Source organism: Hibiscus syriacus, unplaced genomic scaffold (assembly GCF_006381635.1).
Source record: "Hibiscus syriacus cultivar Baekdansim isolate YM2019G1 unplaced genomic scaffold, ASM638163v2 tig00111095_pilon, whole genome shotgun sequence".
Taxonomy (NCBI): Eukaryota; Viridiplantae; Streptophyta; class Magnoliopsida; order Malvales; family Malvaceae; genus Hibiscus; species Hibiscus syriacus.
In genome coordinates this window covers 2,652,147-2,668,341 of record NW_024062980.1, presented here as the reverse complement: position 1 = coordinate 2,668,341, position 16,195 = coordinate 2,652,147, and the positions used below count along the sequence as shown (strand labels likewise).

The 16,195-nt window shown below is 31.5% G+C and overlaps 1 pseudogene; it reads left to right on the top strand.

The window, feature by feature from the left end:
- Window positions 1-2,254, top strand: part of LOC120152782 — a 31,852-nt pseudogene extending 29,598 nt beyond the window's left edge.
- Window positions 2,255-16,195: the final 13,941 nt, after the last annotated feature.

Below are 16,195 nucleotides of genomic sequence, written 5' to 3'. Positions count from 1 at the left end.
TGAAACTTAGGGTTTTATATCTCAGAGCTGACACACCCCTCTAGACTTTCTAAAATACCCTTGGGTATCCGGGGTGAGATATGGAACTACAACAGAAACGTAAACCTAAGCAACTTACTCCATCGAGTTTTGGGGCACTTGTGCCTAGTCGACAACTGAAGTGCGTTGGCACTGACTGGGATATTCAACTGACTGTCGTGTTCAGCTAAAGAAACTTTGGTGTCCTGGTTATTTCCCAAGTGTCAAAAAGACTAGTTTTATGAAATTCCTAGTTGTTACCATTTCTAGTTGTTCTGAATTTAATTACTATTCTCACTTATAGTTTTATCTACTGATATTCTGATGTTATTGGGGGCCTCAAGTCTATTCTCTTAATCATTGGATTATTTATCTAAAACTACCTGCTATACTGATACTGACCCCTGAGTATCGATACCCACCATTGAGTATCTATACCGACCTATTGGTATATATATTGACTCACTATACTATGCTAATAAGGGAGGGTAGTATCGATACTCGTGGTTAAGTATTGATACTCTAGTGTTGAGGTATCGATAATGTCCTAAGTATCCATACCAAAATTAGGTTTGATGTTTTGAAAGAATACCTCAGTATCGATACTCCTAATAGGAATATCAATACTCTACCTTGGGTATCGATACTTATTGGAGTACCGATACAAAAAATGTATTATAGAATCTGATTTGTGCCCCCGATATTGATACCACCCTGTGGGTATCGAAATCAATCCTACAATATCGATACTCTTTGAATGAGTATCGATATTCCCTTCCCAGAACTCTCTTATTTTTACCCCGACTGAAGAATAATATCGGTATTATTCTTCCAATACTGATACTTATGCCCAGAAATGCCCTGTTTTGGGCACAAAAAAATGTTATCTTTATACCTAGAAGGCCCTATTATGGTCCCCAACCGTTATTTAATTCTTATGTATGATTAAAGGGATCATAAAAGGGCTTTTTAACATGTTGAAACATCAAAATATGCAATCTACAATGGACATGCTTCATAACTCATTCAACCTACAAAAACTTATCTAATGATCTAAATATGTTAGAGTTGAGTTAGAAGTGTGTTACCTTAAATATCTAGACTGCTGGAAACATCCAAGGGTCAACCAAGAGTAACCTTCTATTTCCCTCTAGTTTTGGAGCTTTCTCCAACTTTCTCACTAAGCAAGAAATCAACACAAGTGTCAACCTACCAAAACTTATCTAATGATCTAAATGTGGTAGAGTTGAGTTAGAAATGTGTTACCTTGAATGTCTAGACTGCTGGAAACACCCAATGTTCAACCAAGAGTAACCTTCTCTTTCCCTCTAGTTTTGGAGCTTTCTTCAACTTCTCTCACTAAGCAAGAAATCAACACAAGTGTTACTAACACTGTTGAGAAGCTTAGAAAAAGGTTTATAACATTTCTTGAGGCTTAAATACCTTAAAAATGAGCTAGTTTCTCTAGATTTCTAAAACCCCACTAAACCCATATTTTGGATACCATGAAGGAATGATGATATTGGAGGCTTGAATTGAAGCTTTGGAGATGGAGGATATGATTCTCACCTTTAAAATGTCAAACCAGATTGTAAGGCCACCAACTTGTCACCTTTATCTAGCTTACTAAGGAGGAAGGTGAATGCTTTGAGAGAAAAAAAAAGACAAAAGAAGATGAGGAAAAAGAGGAAGGATAGACGTAATATCATCAACAAATTAAGAATTCCAACTTTTGAAATTCTAAATGGTATAATTTCTCTTTTGGTCCTTCTAATTTTGGTCATAGCATAAAAATGCCCTTTTTATTATCTATTGGGCCCAAGTCAAGCCCAAACCAAAGCTCTCTTGGTCAAAGACTTCCAACAATGCTAATGGATTTATTCCAAGGTCCACTCAAGTTAACTCGAAACTACTAACCCGAGGTTTAAGGCATTACATGGTTTGGTTACGTGCCCTTCTTAGTGATATGGGTGTTACTTGCACTGATATACTTGTTGTTTAGAGATATAGTACAAGTGTTGTTGCTATTAGTGCCAACCTAATCTTTCATGCTCGATCTAAGTATGTGGAGCTTGACGTTCATTTTGTAAGGGAAAAAGTTGTTGATAGTGCTTTGTCTGTTAGTTATGTCCCTGCTCAATTTCAGCTTGCTGATAGGTTCACGAAGGCTCTCACTAAAGCTCAATTTGGTGTTTTTCAGGACAACCTTAACGTCACTGGCATGTTTGATCTTTGAACTTGAGAAAGTAGGGGGCATGTTAGTTAGTAAATATCTGTGTTAATGGATTGTTGAGTGAGTTTTATGTTTTGTAGAGTTTGTTATTATTTTTTTAGGGTGGTTATACAACTGTCATTAGCTTTGTGGAGCAAACATTGCAGCGTGATTCATTGGTTTTGAATGATAAGCATGTTTCTTTGAAAACAAAATGTAAGGTATGGCTCATAAATATACCGGTAAAGAGGACAGGGGATGGAGCGGAGTGAGCGAAGCGAACATCAACTGTCCTTACAAAGAAAGTCTTGTAGAGGGGGTTACGATTATGTGGGTTGGGGTGCGGGGGCTGTGCCCCCGCGGTACGGTACAGGGTTAATTTTGTAATTATGTACCAGGGTTTTCTATTATAAATAGAGATATAACCTAAACCTATTATCATTGAATAAAAATTTTCTAGCGCCGCCTAGGCACCGAGGATGTAAGCACATTGCCGAACCTCGTTAAAATTCTTGTGTTCTTTCGTTTACTTTGTCCGATTTATCAACACAAAATACATTAAAAAAGCTAACACTTCTTTACAAGCTTTCAACTTTCTTTTATCCTCTTGTTCAAAGCAAATCCATGCATTCATGTCTATTCTAAAGCTTTCTTCGATTAGGTTTTCACTCCCAAAACTACAACCCAAGATATTATTTCAATAATCGAAAACTAGAGATAGATTCATTAACACAATTCCAACCTAAAAAAAGGTTAATGATACATCATTATTTCATGCAAATTTGTATGATTCAATGGCTACCTTACAACTTTAAGTTATCTTAGAGGTGATAGTCAATATAGTAGAGATGATAAAAATGTTAGATAACAACAAGATAACTATAACATCATTCTCCTTAATTCCATCAACATGATGTCAATTCTCACTACAACAACCATGTCTTGTTGTTGCTACAACTGGCGACAATGACAACACTATTATTACCTTTAAAAATTTCACTATAATTAAATTTGGTAATAAAAATTTTGGTTATATTATTATGGTACTTTTGCTGGTTTTAAAAAAACTATGAACACGAAACATAGAACATAAAGCATGAGAAGTCAATTCATTCATTTTTCTTACAATTTCACCTCGAATAATAGCTTGAAACACTATGACAAATTTTTAATTCTTACGAGCTAATCTCGCATGCAAATAAGTTGCTAATAAGTAATTGTTTCATTTAACAAACTATTCTAACGTTTCTGCATGATTATGATATTATTAAAAATATTTAGGTAACTACGAAAGGCTTCTTGAATACGAGTTGATGCTTGTTCAAAAACATCTCTACAAAGAGTTATTATTTAACGAGTCAAACTCAAAAAAATGTTACTTAAAAATGAAAGGAATAACTTACATCGATGTACGTTTTTCCCTTTTGTTGAATTTCCCTATTGTTGAATTTCCCTATTTATTTAGCTTTTTTTCCAGGTAAGCTTCATTCTCCTTAGCTTTTTTTTCTTTTTTTGAATTGTCTTACTTCTTTTTAATATAATTACATTGTTTTTTTCTTTTTTTATGATAAAAAAATCTTTGATATATTTTGATTCATTAATTAGAATTACTTAAAGATATTAGTTAATGTGATTTATGATTTATTTGGTGAATAAATAATCCATCTATTGACTTTAAGTTGAGTGGATTATTAATGAGGTGTTATAAGACCGGTGTAAGTTAATGTTGATAATTAAGTAAATGAAATGACCAACTTACACCAATGTTTTAAGTTAAATCGGTTAAAACTGGATAATGTTCACCCTTACTAATATATTTGAAGTGATCTGAATCAATATAGTTGTGCGGTGCTAGAGATGGACCATCAACATGATCCCAACCGAAAAAAAATTAATGAGAAACCATTGTTTTAGGCAAACTCATCTATTTCAATGGCTACCTTACAACTTTATGTTACCTTAGAGGTAGCAGCCAATAGAGTAGAGATGATAAAAATGTAAGAGAACAACGAGATAAATGGAACACCCTTCTCCTTAACTCCATCAACATGATGTTGATTCTCACTACAACAACCATGGTCGGTGTTGTTGCTGCCACTAGTGACGGTGGCGACATTGAGTTTTCTCTTTTGGGTTTGAAGTTGAAATCCACTGTTATGTTCTTATCGGCCATTGAGATGTTGGTGTTGATGAACAAGATTTATCCTAAATATGCACTCCTGACAAACATTACCATTGGTGTATAGCGAGAAAAATGACATAATCACAAAATGATAATAATTTGAAATCAAACTAATGTCGTTAATGAAGAAGATCAATGGTTGATGAAAAGAACATTGATGAAAAGTTTCAATACCTTGAAAAACAATTATGATACTCATATGTGAAACGAAAAATGTTAGGTGATGATTTTGAAAGGAAAAATGTTGGGTGAGTAAAATGGAACTGTAGGAATAATTGAATGACTACGTTTGTAATTTAGCCTTTGTATTTTTAATGGTTTTAACGATTTTGGGTAAACGAGATAACAATTTAAACTTTAGGAGGCAAAATGCCCCGAAAAATACTTTAAGGGGTAACTCGATACAAATGACATACTTTAGGGGACAATCACGCATTTAAGCCTTTTCAATGTATAAATTATATTTCGGTCAAATTTTTCTCGATACAAATGACACTAAGATACTTTTCTTACAGTTTCTATAGAAAGTGAATCAAGTGTAGCTTCCTCCTTGTATATGCCTCCATTTATTTTGTGTTTGAGGACGTCAAAAAATTAAAAAAAAAAAAGGTGTTAGGAACTGGAACCCACTGATTTTTATAGTTGGTTGAATATACTCCAAAAAGGCCTAAGATTCAAATGGTGAGAACTTTTATGGAAGTGGGTGAAAGTAAGGGTGGGGGGAGGGTGACTTGAAGGAATGGGTATTTTTTCCTAAAAATATTTTCTTAAATATAATATTTTTAAGTTTTTAAATAAAATTTTTAAAATTATCAGAATACGAAACATGTCACATAACATTATTTTTTTAACGGTCGTTATAGTTGGACACTTAAAATAATAACATTTGTAATGTTAGAAACCTAAATTAACCAAAAAATAATTTAGACACATAAATGAAAAAATGGTATAGTTTGGACACTTATTTTTATATTAAACTTTCCTCTAATTTGATTTTACGATATCTAGTTTCACTTAAGAATGGTCAAAATACCCAAACTCGATCCAACCTTATAGGGGTGATTTATTTTTTGAAATTTTGGGTTCGGGGTGGGACATGTTATATAATATAGACAGGGTGGGGCGGATTTAAGGTAAAAAATGAACGATTATACCCAAATCTATATAATTTTACTAAATTACCCTATATATATAATATATATTTATAGTTTTCAAAAAGCGTTAGGATCCACTTATACCTAATTAAAAACTTTCTAGTTGTACACTAAGTAATTGGATTCTAGCCCTTTAAAAAATTCTCTCTTTGTAATATTAAAATATAATTATTTGATTGTTTAAAATATAATATTTTTATAAAATATTTTTTTTATTATTTGAAATATAATAAATAATTGTAAATATATTATTATAAAATATTTTGGAGCTTGTTCAGGACGAAAGAAAGACCAACAATCATTAGGGTAGGACGGGATTAGATGGAAATAATTTATTTTATGATCAAGGTTGAAGCAATAAAAAAATTGTTCCACCTTTCTCTGTAGCTATCCCTAGTTCCACTCGATTTGTTTGTCTTACTGATTTTACATTTCCTTTTTTTCTTGCCTCTATTTTTTCGTTTGTTAGTTTTTGTTGAAAATAGAATGTATAAAACGTGTATATTCTCATTAAAGAATAAGTTTACATAAAGAATGTATTTATACAAGTTTATTCAACTAACTGATTTATTTTACAAACTAACTGAAAACAAATTAACTGAATTCTAACTCCTCATCTCAACACTCCCCCTCAAGTTGGTGGAAGAAAAACATTTTTCATCCCTAACTTGGAAGACAACTTGTCATGCTACTGTAAGCTCAAGGTATTCTCTCTTATGAAATGACAAACATTATCAGAAAATCAGTTTGTATGAGACTTTCTTGGATATTCTCTCTTATGAAATGACAAACAATCTCAATGTGCTTTGTACGCTCATGGTACACAGGATTTGTTGCTATTTGCAATGATGCTTTGTTGTCACAAAACAACAAAACTGGTTCAGTCTTCATGATGCCAATATCTTCAAACATACCTCTCAACCAAACCAACTCAAAAGAAGTCATGACCATGCTCTTCTACTCTGCTTCGGCTGATGAACGTGCTATTGTACTATGTTTTTTTTACTTTCATGAAACAAGAGAATTTTCAAACTTGATACAAAACCCTATGGAAGAACGCCTCAACATGGGACATATAGCCCAATCTGCATCACAATAAGATTGTCATCACAATAAGCTACAATCTTATTGTCACTTGCAACTTTGAATATCAGCCCCTTACCAGGTTCTTTTTTTATATACCTTACTACTTTAAGTGATGCCTCCATATGACACTTTTTTTTTATTCTGCATGAATTGACTGAGATGATGAACAACAAATGTTATATCAGGTCTGGTATGAGTAAGGTAAATCAATCTTCCTATTAATCTTTGAAAAATTATTTTGTCTGCCATTAAAGCATTATCAACATTCTCTTTTACTCCTTCATCAAACTCAGCGGAAGTAAGCTTCAAGTTCTATTCCAATGGTGTCAAAGCACACTTTGCTCTTCCCAGACCAATATCATTAATTAACTCTAATGCATACTTTCTTTGATTCAAAAGTATCCCTTCATTAGACCTCATTACTTCTAACACAAGAAAAAACTTTAAATCACCCAAATCTTTCATTTGGAAATATTTATTTAAGTTTCCTTTTAACTCAGCAATCATCTTGTCATCATTCCCTGTTATTAACAGGTCATCAACATATACCGGTAAAATCACAACATTGTTTCTATTTTTTCTTATAAACATGGAATAATCAAGCTTACTTTGAACATAATCAGCAGCAAGCAAACCCTCTGACAGTTTCAAATTTTATTGTCTTGAGGTTAGTTTTAGTCCATATAATGATTTTTTCTGCCTACATACCATCCTCTCCCCTGGCTACAAAAACCATCAGGTAAATGCATGTAAACCTCCTCATTGAAATAACCTTGAAGGAAAGCATTAAACACATCCATCTGAAAAATTGGCCAAGCATGATGTGAAGCGAGAGCAAGAATGGTTCTAACAGTAACCATCTTGGCAACTGGGGAAAATGTCCAAATAGTCAATACCAATTTGTTGATTGTACCCTTTAGCAACCAACCTAGCTTTATATCTTTCAATCTCTCCAAATGCACTATATTTCACCCTATACACCCACTTTCAACCAATAAGAACCTTCCCAACAGGCAAAGGAACAATCGACCATGTGTTATTAGATTCTAAAGCTTGAATTTCATCTTGCATAGCTTTGACCTAAGCAGGATTTTAAACAACTTCAGAATAATTTTTGGGTTCAAGAACAAATGTTGAATTAAGAAAGACTCAAGTATTGGAAGGCAAATGATTGTAAGCAAGCATGTTAGGCTCGATGAAGCTCGTTCGATCAATCAAAATATGTCAAGTAGGGGGTGAATTGGCTTTTTGAAATTTAGGGAGTAATGAGTATAAAGATAGAAAATTTTGCACAATGATTTATAGTGGTTCAAATTCCTCAATGAAGTCTACATCCACTACCTAAGCTCCTCACTTAGGATTTTCCAACAAATCCAATAATTTGTTCTTTTTTTTTCAAGGATAAAGAGATAACCTTTACAAATTCCCTATATTTTCAAAGGATTAGCTAGAACCAAAACCCTTTTACAAAGAAAAAGAATTTTAAACAAGAAAACCTCTAAAAAGGAAGGTTTTTACAAATTAAAGCTAAAAACACAACTATTTACAAGTGAAAGAAAATAAAGAATGAAAAGATTTTCTCTTGTGATTGATTTCTTGGATAGGTGTTGTGTAACCTTCTTCAAGTGTCCTCAACTTGTTTTTATATGTTGGAATGAGTTACTAGTCGTTTTTAGCCGTTTTGGAAAGTTTGGTTAAGAAAGACTCAAGTAGTGGAAGGAAAATGATTGTAAGCAAGCATGTTAAGCTCGATAAAGCTCGTTCGATCAATCGAAATATGTCAAGTAGGGGGTGAATTGGCTTTTTGAAATTTAGGGAGTAATGAGTATAAAGATAGAAAATTTTGCACAATGATTTATAGTGGTTCAACTTCCTCAATGAAGTCTACATCCACTACCTAAGCTCCTCACTTAGGATTTTCCAACAAATCCAATAATTTGTTCTTTTTTTTCAAGGATAAAGAGATAACCTTTACAAATTCCCTATATTTTCAAAGGATTAGCTAGAACCAAAACCCTTTTACAAAGGAAAATAATTTTAAACAAGAAAACCTCTAAAAAGGAAGGTTTTTACAAATTAAAGCTAAAAAACACAACTATTTACAAGAGAAAGAAAATAAAGAATGAAAAGATTTTCTCTTGTGATTGATTTCTTGGATAGGTGTTGTGTAACCTTCTTCAAGTGTCCTCAACTTGTTTTTATATGTTGGAATGAGTTTCAGTCGTTTTTAGCCGTTTTGGAAGGTTTGGAGCCGTTGGAACACTTTCTGCACACAAAGTTTCGAAATTCTGGGGAAAGTTTCGAAACTCTTTAAAAAAGTCGTTGGAAAAATTTGACCGTTGGACACAAAATATTGAAACTTTAAGTAAGTTTCGAAACTCTTGAAAAGTATCGAAACTTTTTGGGAAACTGGCTTGGAAAGTTTCGAAACTTCTTGTCAATATACTCATTTTAAGGTTTTGATTGGACTTTGAATTATTTTGATGAAAACGTTGAATAAATTCAATTTTAGTCCAAAACATTTTTCCTTTATTTGTTATATCAAAATATTAGTTCTACAACCACCCCCTTTTTGATATAACAAAACCTTTGAAAAAACGTTTTTGGTAAAAAGCTCCCCCTTAATATAACATTTAATGAAAAAGAGCAATATTGGAAAATATTAAGGCTCTCCCTCTTTTCTTTCTTGAAATTGAATTTTTCAAACTCATACTTCTCCCCTTTTTGTTATATCAACAATAATTCAAACTTTAAGGTACAAAATAACAATGGAGAGTAAGTAGAAATTTTAACATTAAAATCATTTGAAAAATCAAAAGCTCCCCCTCAACAAATGCATTCCAAACAAAAATTTGAATTTAAAAGCTTGACATTTAAAAGACATTGAATTTCACCAAAGATGAACAAACATGTTAGTAGCACATGAAATTCAATATATCCAAGTCTAATATACTTTATGCAATACCAATTGTTGTATTAAAGTGCGTGTGCATTAAGCTATCCAAAATGTTATACATTTGAACATTTTATATCAATTGTTAGATAGATATCATTTGAAAAAAAATCACATGCATAAACATTTAAATTAAGGTCAAAAATTAAAATTTGTAAAAACAAAGCATCGAAACCAATTTTGACCAAAATTCATTATGATGAGCAAATATTTATGAGAAACCATTAAAACTTTAGAAAATGTTCATCACAATGCTTTTTAACATACATGAGATAGAAAACATAAAATTATTTAAAAACAAAATTCATGCATGCTTAAACTAAATGAGCAACCAATTATGCAAGATAATCAAAATAAGCTTAGAGTTTACCCATTCCATATCAAGTGTGGCTAGAGCATTTGAGTATCTTCACTTTCATCACCATTGCTCCCACACGCCTACAAGAGACATTTATTTGGATTTTGGTATCCAAATTGCTTTGGATCCTTGAATATTAGTTTCAATGCCTCTTGTTCCTTTAGGAACTCGTACTAGTCTAATTTTAAATCGTTTTCATTTCTTTAAAGGACAAGTGTGTTCCATATGACCAAGATAATGACAATGTGAGCATTTTTTTCATTATGAAACTAGATGAATTATTTAAAATGATTTATTTTTATTTTGTTAAGCATTCAAGGTTAACTTTTAAATCAAAACTTTTTTTTCAAATTTTATTGAGGTCTAAATCTTTTTTCAAAATTTCATTTTGATTTTCAAAGTCCATTTTTGCTTTCAAAAGAATATCGTTTTCAACTTAAATTTTGAAATCATTTTCTTGTATTTGGAGTTCATGGTCTTAAACTCCAAACATAATTCATCATATGCATCTTGTAACTCATCAAAAGAATATGAATCGAATTCGTTAGAGTTAGAAGATACATTGGGCTCTTTTAGGGCTATTAAGCACACCACCTTTGTTGGTAGGACTTTCTTGTTTCCATGGATCTCTTTGAGCTTATTCCAAAGCTCCTTGAAATTTGAACAAGAAGAAACTCCTTCATAGACATCGGGACCAAATTCACAAAACAACATGTGCATGACCTTAGCATTTTGTTGAGTTTTCTTCCGTTCTTGGGCACTCCACTCCTTCGTCTTCTTCATTGGAGAAGAGTAGCCATTCTCGATCATCTCCACTGCATCAAGATCATTGGAATGGATGAATAGCTTTATTAATTTCTTCCAATGACGGTAGTTGGCTCCATTGAAGTATGGAGGCTTGTTGATCGGTTGGGAGTCTTCCATGTAGAACAAGCCGGAGGTGCAAGTCGTTTACTCGGTTACTTCAAAAAAAGATAGAGCTTCTTCAAGGATTGTCTCAAGGTTGTTAGACCTTCTAATCAGTCAAGCTTTGATACCAATTGTTAGGCTCGATGAAGCTCATTTGATAAACTGAAATATGCCAAGTGGAGGTGAATTAGCCTTTTGAAATTTAGGGAGTAGGGAGTATAAAGATAGAAAAAATTGCACAATGATTTATAGTGGTTCAACTTCCTCAATGAAGTCTTACATCCATTACCTAAGCTCCTCACTTAGGATTTTCCAACAAATCCACTAAATTGTTCTTTATTTTTCAAGGATAAAGAGATAACTTTTACAAAATCCATAGCTTTTAAAGGATTAGCTAGAACCAAAACCCCTTTACAAAGGAAAATAATTGTAAAAAAGAAAACCTCTAAAAAGGAAGGTGTTTACAAATTAAAGCTCACAAAAACACAACTATTTACAAGAGAAAGGAAATAAAGAATGAAAAGCTTTTCTCTTGTGTTTGATTGCTTGGATAGGTGTTGTGTAACCTTCTTCAAGTGTCCTCAACTTGTTTTTATATGTGGAAATGAGTTACTAGTAGTTTTTAGCCATTTGGGAAAGTTTTGAGCCGTTGGAAGACTTTTTGCACAAAAAGTTTCAAAACTTCGGAGAAAGTTTCGAAACTATTCGAAAGAGTCATTGGAAAAATTTGACTATTGGACACAAAGTATCGAAACTTTAGGTAAAGTTTCAAAACTTTTGAGATAGTTTCGAAACTCTTGAAAAGTATCAAAACTTTTTGGGAAACTATCTTGGAAAGTTTCGAAACTCTTGTAGAAGTTTCAAAACTTCTGGTCAAAATATTCATTTTAAGGTTTTGATTGAACTTTGAATTATTTTGATGAAAACTTTGATTAAATTCAATTTAGTCTAAAAACAATTTTCCCTTATTTGTTATATCAAACTATTAGTTCTACAAAGCAAGAAAGAATGTACATGATAAGACTGAGAAAAACAAAACAAAAAATCCTTTAGCCACCCAAGAGGATGACAAACTCAAGAAGACTTTCGAGGAACCAATAAAGGAGGAGAAAAAACATCACCGGTAGCATAAGAATGAACAAGATTCTCATGAACAGGTGAGGCAACCAGTTCTTGACCAATAAGAGGATCAAATATATCCTGACTAGAAATGTAACACCCATAACCCATATACATCTCGAAATATGAGATAAAGATGTTACATTAACATTTTGAACATTCTTTGTACATACACCTTCAAAATTTCATTTCATTTAAAAACTTTTGTTTAACAATTTAAAATTATTTAATTAATCGCATAAAAAATAAAAAAATATTTTATCAACCAATTTAAATTCGATTTAAGGCAGCAACTAGGCAGTTCAATGTTGTTTCTAGGGCTGTAAATGAGACGAGACAGATCGCGAGCTACTCGAGATTGACTCGATCAAAGCTCGATAAATACTCGGATCGAATGGACTCGACTCGAGTTCTTAACGAGCCGAAACGAGCTACTCGATATTCGACTCGAAAAGCTCGTGTGCAGCTCGAAAATATAATATATTAAGATTTTATTTTTTTAGAAATAAATTATTAATAATATTAATATTTATGTATTGATTTTTTTATAAAACAAATACAGTAAGATTTCTTGTATTTAAGGTTCATGTTCGAGTTTGAGTTTGAGGCTTCAAACGAGTTAAGTTTAATAAATTTTTTTCATTTCAAGCCTTTTCGAGCTGCTCACGAGCTTCAGTTTAGGATTTCGAGTTCGAGTCGAGCTTGAAAATTTTAAGCTCGCGAGTTTTCGAGTCGAGTCGAGCTCCATTTCAAAGTTTTCGAGTCGAGTCGAGCTCAGCAATACTCGAGCTCGACTCGGCTCGTTTACACCCCTAGTTGTTTCTCAACATATATAAAACTGCCAAAATATTACCTAATTTAAAAAATCATTCAATTACCCTTTAAACTATATTTACTACCGACCATTTTAAGTAAGTCTATCAGAGCAATCAAAATAGTTATAATATACATACCACTAATGAGTAAAAAATGTCTTACTAATGCTGTAGGTTGGTTTGATTTCCCAAGAAGAGATGCTCTCAGTGCTCCTTACTTCACGTCCTTTTCTTTATTCAAACCTACGCATGAAAATCATCATGCCATAAGTACAACTTAGTGATGTAGTAACACATCTAAGGTGAGATAAAACATAAAATACATAAATACATTAAAACATTAAAATGAAATTTAAATAAAATCATGGAACTTGCAAACATAGCTATTCAAGTCGTTTTCCTCTTCATAAACCTGAAAATCATCATCTCATGATTTTATCAAAATCGTGTAAATCAACATCAAATATAACAACTATTTCATATTCTTTTTCATTTGTACATAATTCAGAACTTTCATTTTCATATTCTTTTCTTTCAGATAGTTTTTATAACTTTCACAGCTCTTCACATTTATTTTTATAGCCCAATGTATATGTATATGTAAGAGAATGCAAGGTACGTGAGTCATAGATTAATGTGTGTACGAAACACCAACGGTGCTAATCATCGTCATCATAAGATGCACTCCAAGTGCAATCCTATCATTTGCACCAACAATGCCTTTCATAATGTACATGAATGTACCATTTCGGAATCAAACTTTACTTTACTTTACTCAACTTCATGGCATGCCAAGTGTACCTACGACTCTCAAAGCAACATACAATGGGCTTCCAGATCATATTATATTCATTTAAATCAAATTTTTCCAAAACAGAATCATTTCCAAGTCATCATTATCAAAATCATTATTTGAGCAATTCATACTTGAAATCATTCATAATCTAAAATACATATATCATATAAAATATTTTGAGCAATTCTTGCCCAAATCATTTCAGAAAATTCATTCAAATGTGTTTTTAGAAAATATCATATAAAAATGTATTGGGTAATTTCATACATAAACTAAATCATAAATAATTTTGGTAACCATTATGAATAAGTTATATAATCTGATTCAAACTTTCTTTAAAAAAATAATTCATCCGAGGTTGACTTATCACAAGTCTTCCTCAATAAAAATAGTTAATTAAATAAATTGAACTCACATTTGCCTCTCAATTGAACCTTTAATACGATATTCTTTTATTCAATTACTTTTCCCCTCGCTTCCGAATCACTAAGATCGCAAGATTTGTCGTAGTCTGCACGACATTACATTCATAACAAATATTCAAACTATAAGTTAGTATTATACTAACATAATCTAATTCCAATAAAATAAATTCCATAAACTTAATCAATACTAAATCGATATAAATCACAATTCCATCACAACTTCAGACTTTCCAAAATAGCTATTCGATTCCATAAATGTTTATTTCTATCACCAATCCTTCAATTTTCACAATATTTGCATTTAAATCACCATTTATGAATTCTCTTTAGAATTCACATCAACTTTTCCATTTAATTCACAGTGGTCCCTCATCACTTTACTTCAAATCAAATACTAAAATTCCAGCATACAAATAATATATTAAATTTAATACTTTAACAATTGAAAACTTGATATTTTATCCTTAATTTTCTTTAACCTTTTTGAATTCAACCATTAACTTTTCCAACTTGTAAATTGATCCCAAACATATGCTTAAACTTGAAAGTCAGCATTCAATTTATAAATCCAGCATTTCAATTTTATACTCAAATAGTACCATCACATTTATAAACTTACAATTAAGTCCCCCAATTTCATGACCTTTCAAATTCCACCTTGTAAATTTACCAAATTTTCACTTTGGTCCCAAATAAACATTCTAACTTAAAACCCAACATTTAATAATTAAAATTCAACATTGAATACTCATAATTGCACAATTTCTCATCAATATCTCATAATTTTCAAAACTTGCAAAATGGTCTTGTAACTCTCTCAAGGTTCCAACTTGATCTAATTCAATCTCCAAAGCATGTAGAACACACATAATATCAATTTTAAACCATAGGAATTTTTCAACATTTTCCCATAATTTCCTTTTATGGTCGAACCTCTTGGAACAATTAGGGTAAACTTTTCATTCAATTTCAAGCATGAATTCAACCTCATTACATCAAATTCATGCTATTCTGATCATCATAACATCAATTTCAATCAAAATTAAATCTACCTAACCATGGCCTAACATGATTTAAGCTTCTACACTTGATTTTAATCATCACTTATACTTTAGAATTATTCAACAACATCACTAACATAAAAATCTTCCAACAAATCTTCAAAATCAAACATGTTCTTCAACCACCCAATTCATGAAACTCAACATCTAAGCATGATTTTCATGAAATTTTTATACCAAATGATAGAGAATTTCAAGAGGATTAATTCTCTATCTAATAGCTTAATCCAAAAATCAACCATGTAGTTTAAAAAATCAAATTAAATTCTCACCTTTGGGAGTTATGGAGTTCACGAAAATGCTTGGAAAGATGGCTGCAAAATTTCTTTTAAATTTTCATTTAATTATCACTTAAAATACTTGGCACCTTTATAATATAATTGAATTTAAAATTTAATTAATGAGAAATTCCAAAAAAAATGCCATTAATGAATCATGATAATTACCATTTACCAGTGAAATATCTTCCATTAAAATATCTCATAGTCAGAGATAAACCAACTTGAAGTTGACTTTATACTTTAACCACGAAATTTTCAAAAATTACAATTTAGTCATTTAATTTTCCCAATTTCGGCTAAATAGGAAAAATTAACTTTTATTCCACTAATACATGCTAAATTTCACTATTCTAAAATATGAAAATATTATTTCCAACCTTTATCTAGCGTCCTTCAAATTTTCGTGAAATTCTGGTTTGATCCGATTATCTAAGCTCTTACCGGACTTCACTGCTTTATAGCTTTTAATACAAATTTTGAATCAAAATTACAATTCCCACGAAAACTTTAATTTTGAGACAAACTATTCATTAACGGGCCAAAATATATAACTTTAAAAATTACATTTTTGGTCCCTAAACTTTTCAAAATTTATACTTTAACCACTAAACTTTTAAAAATTTACATTTTGGTAACTACCCAAAATTTGGAGTATTACAAGAAGAACTTGTGAAATGGGAGAATTTAGAGATGCCAAATATTCAAAAGAAAAAATAGTAAGAGGTGGGGAAAGAACAAGAAAATCAGAATCTGAAACAGAAACAGAAATGGAAGTTGGGAAAAAATGAGAAGATAAATTTATAAGAAATTGAAAAGGAAAGATGTT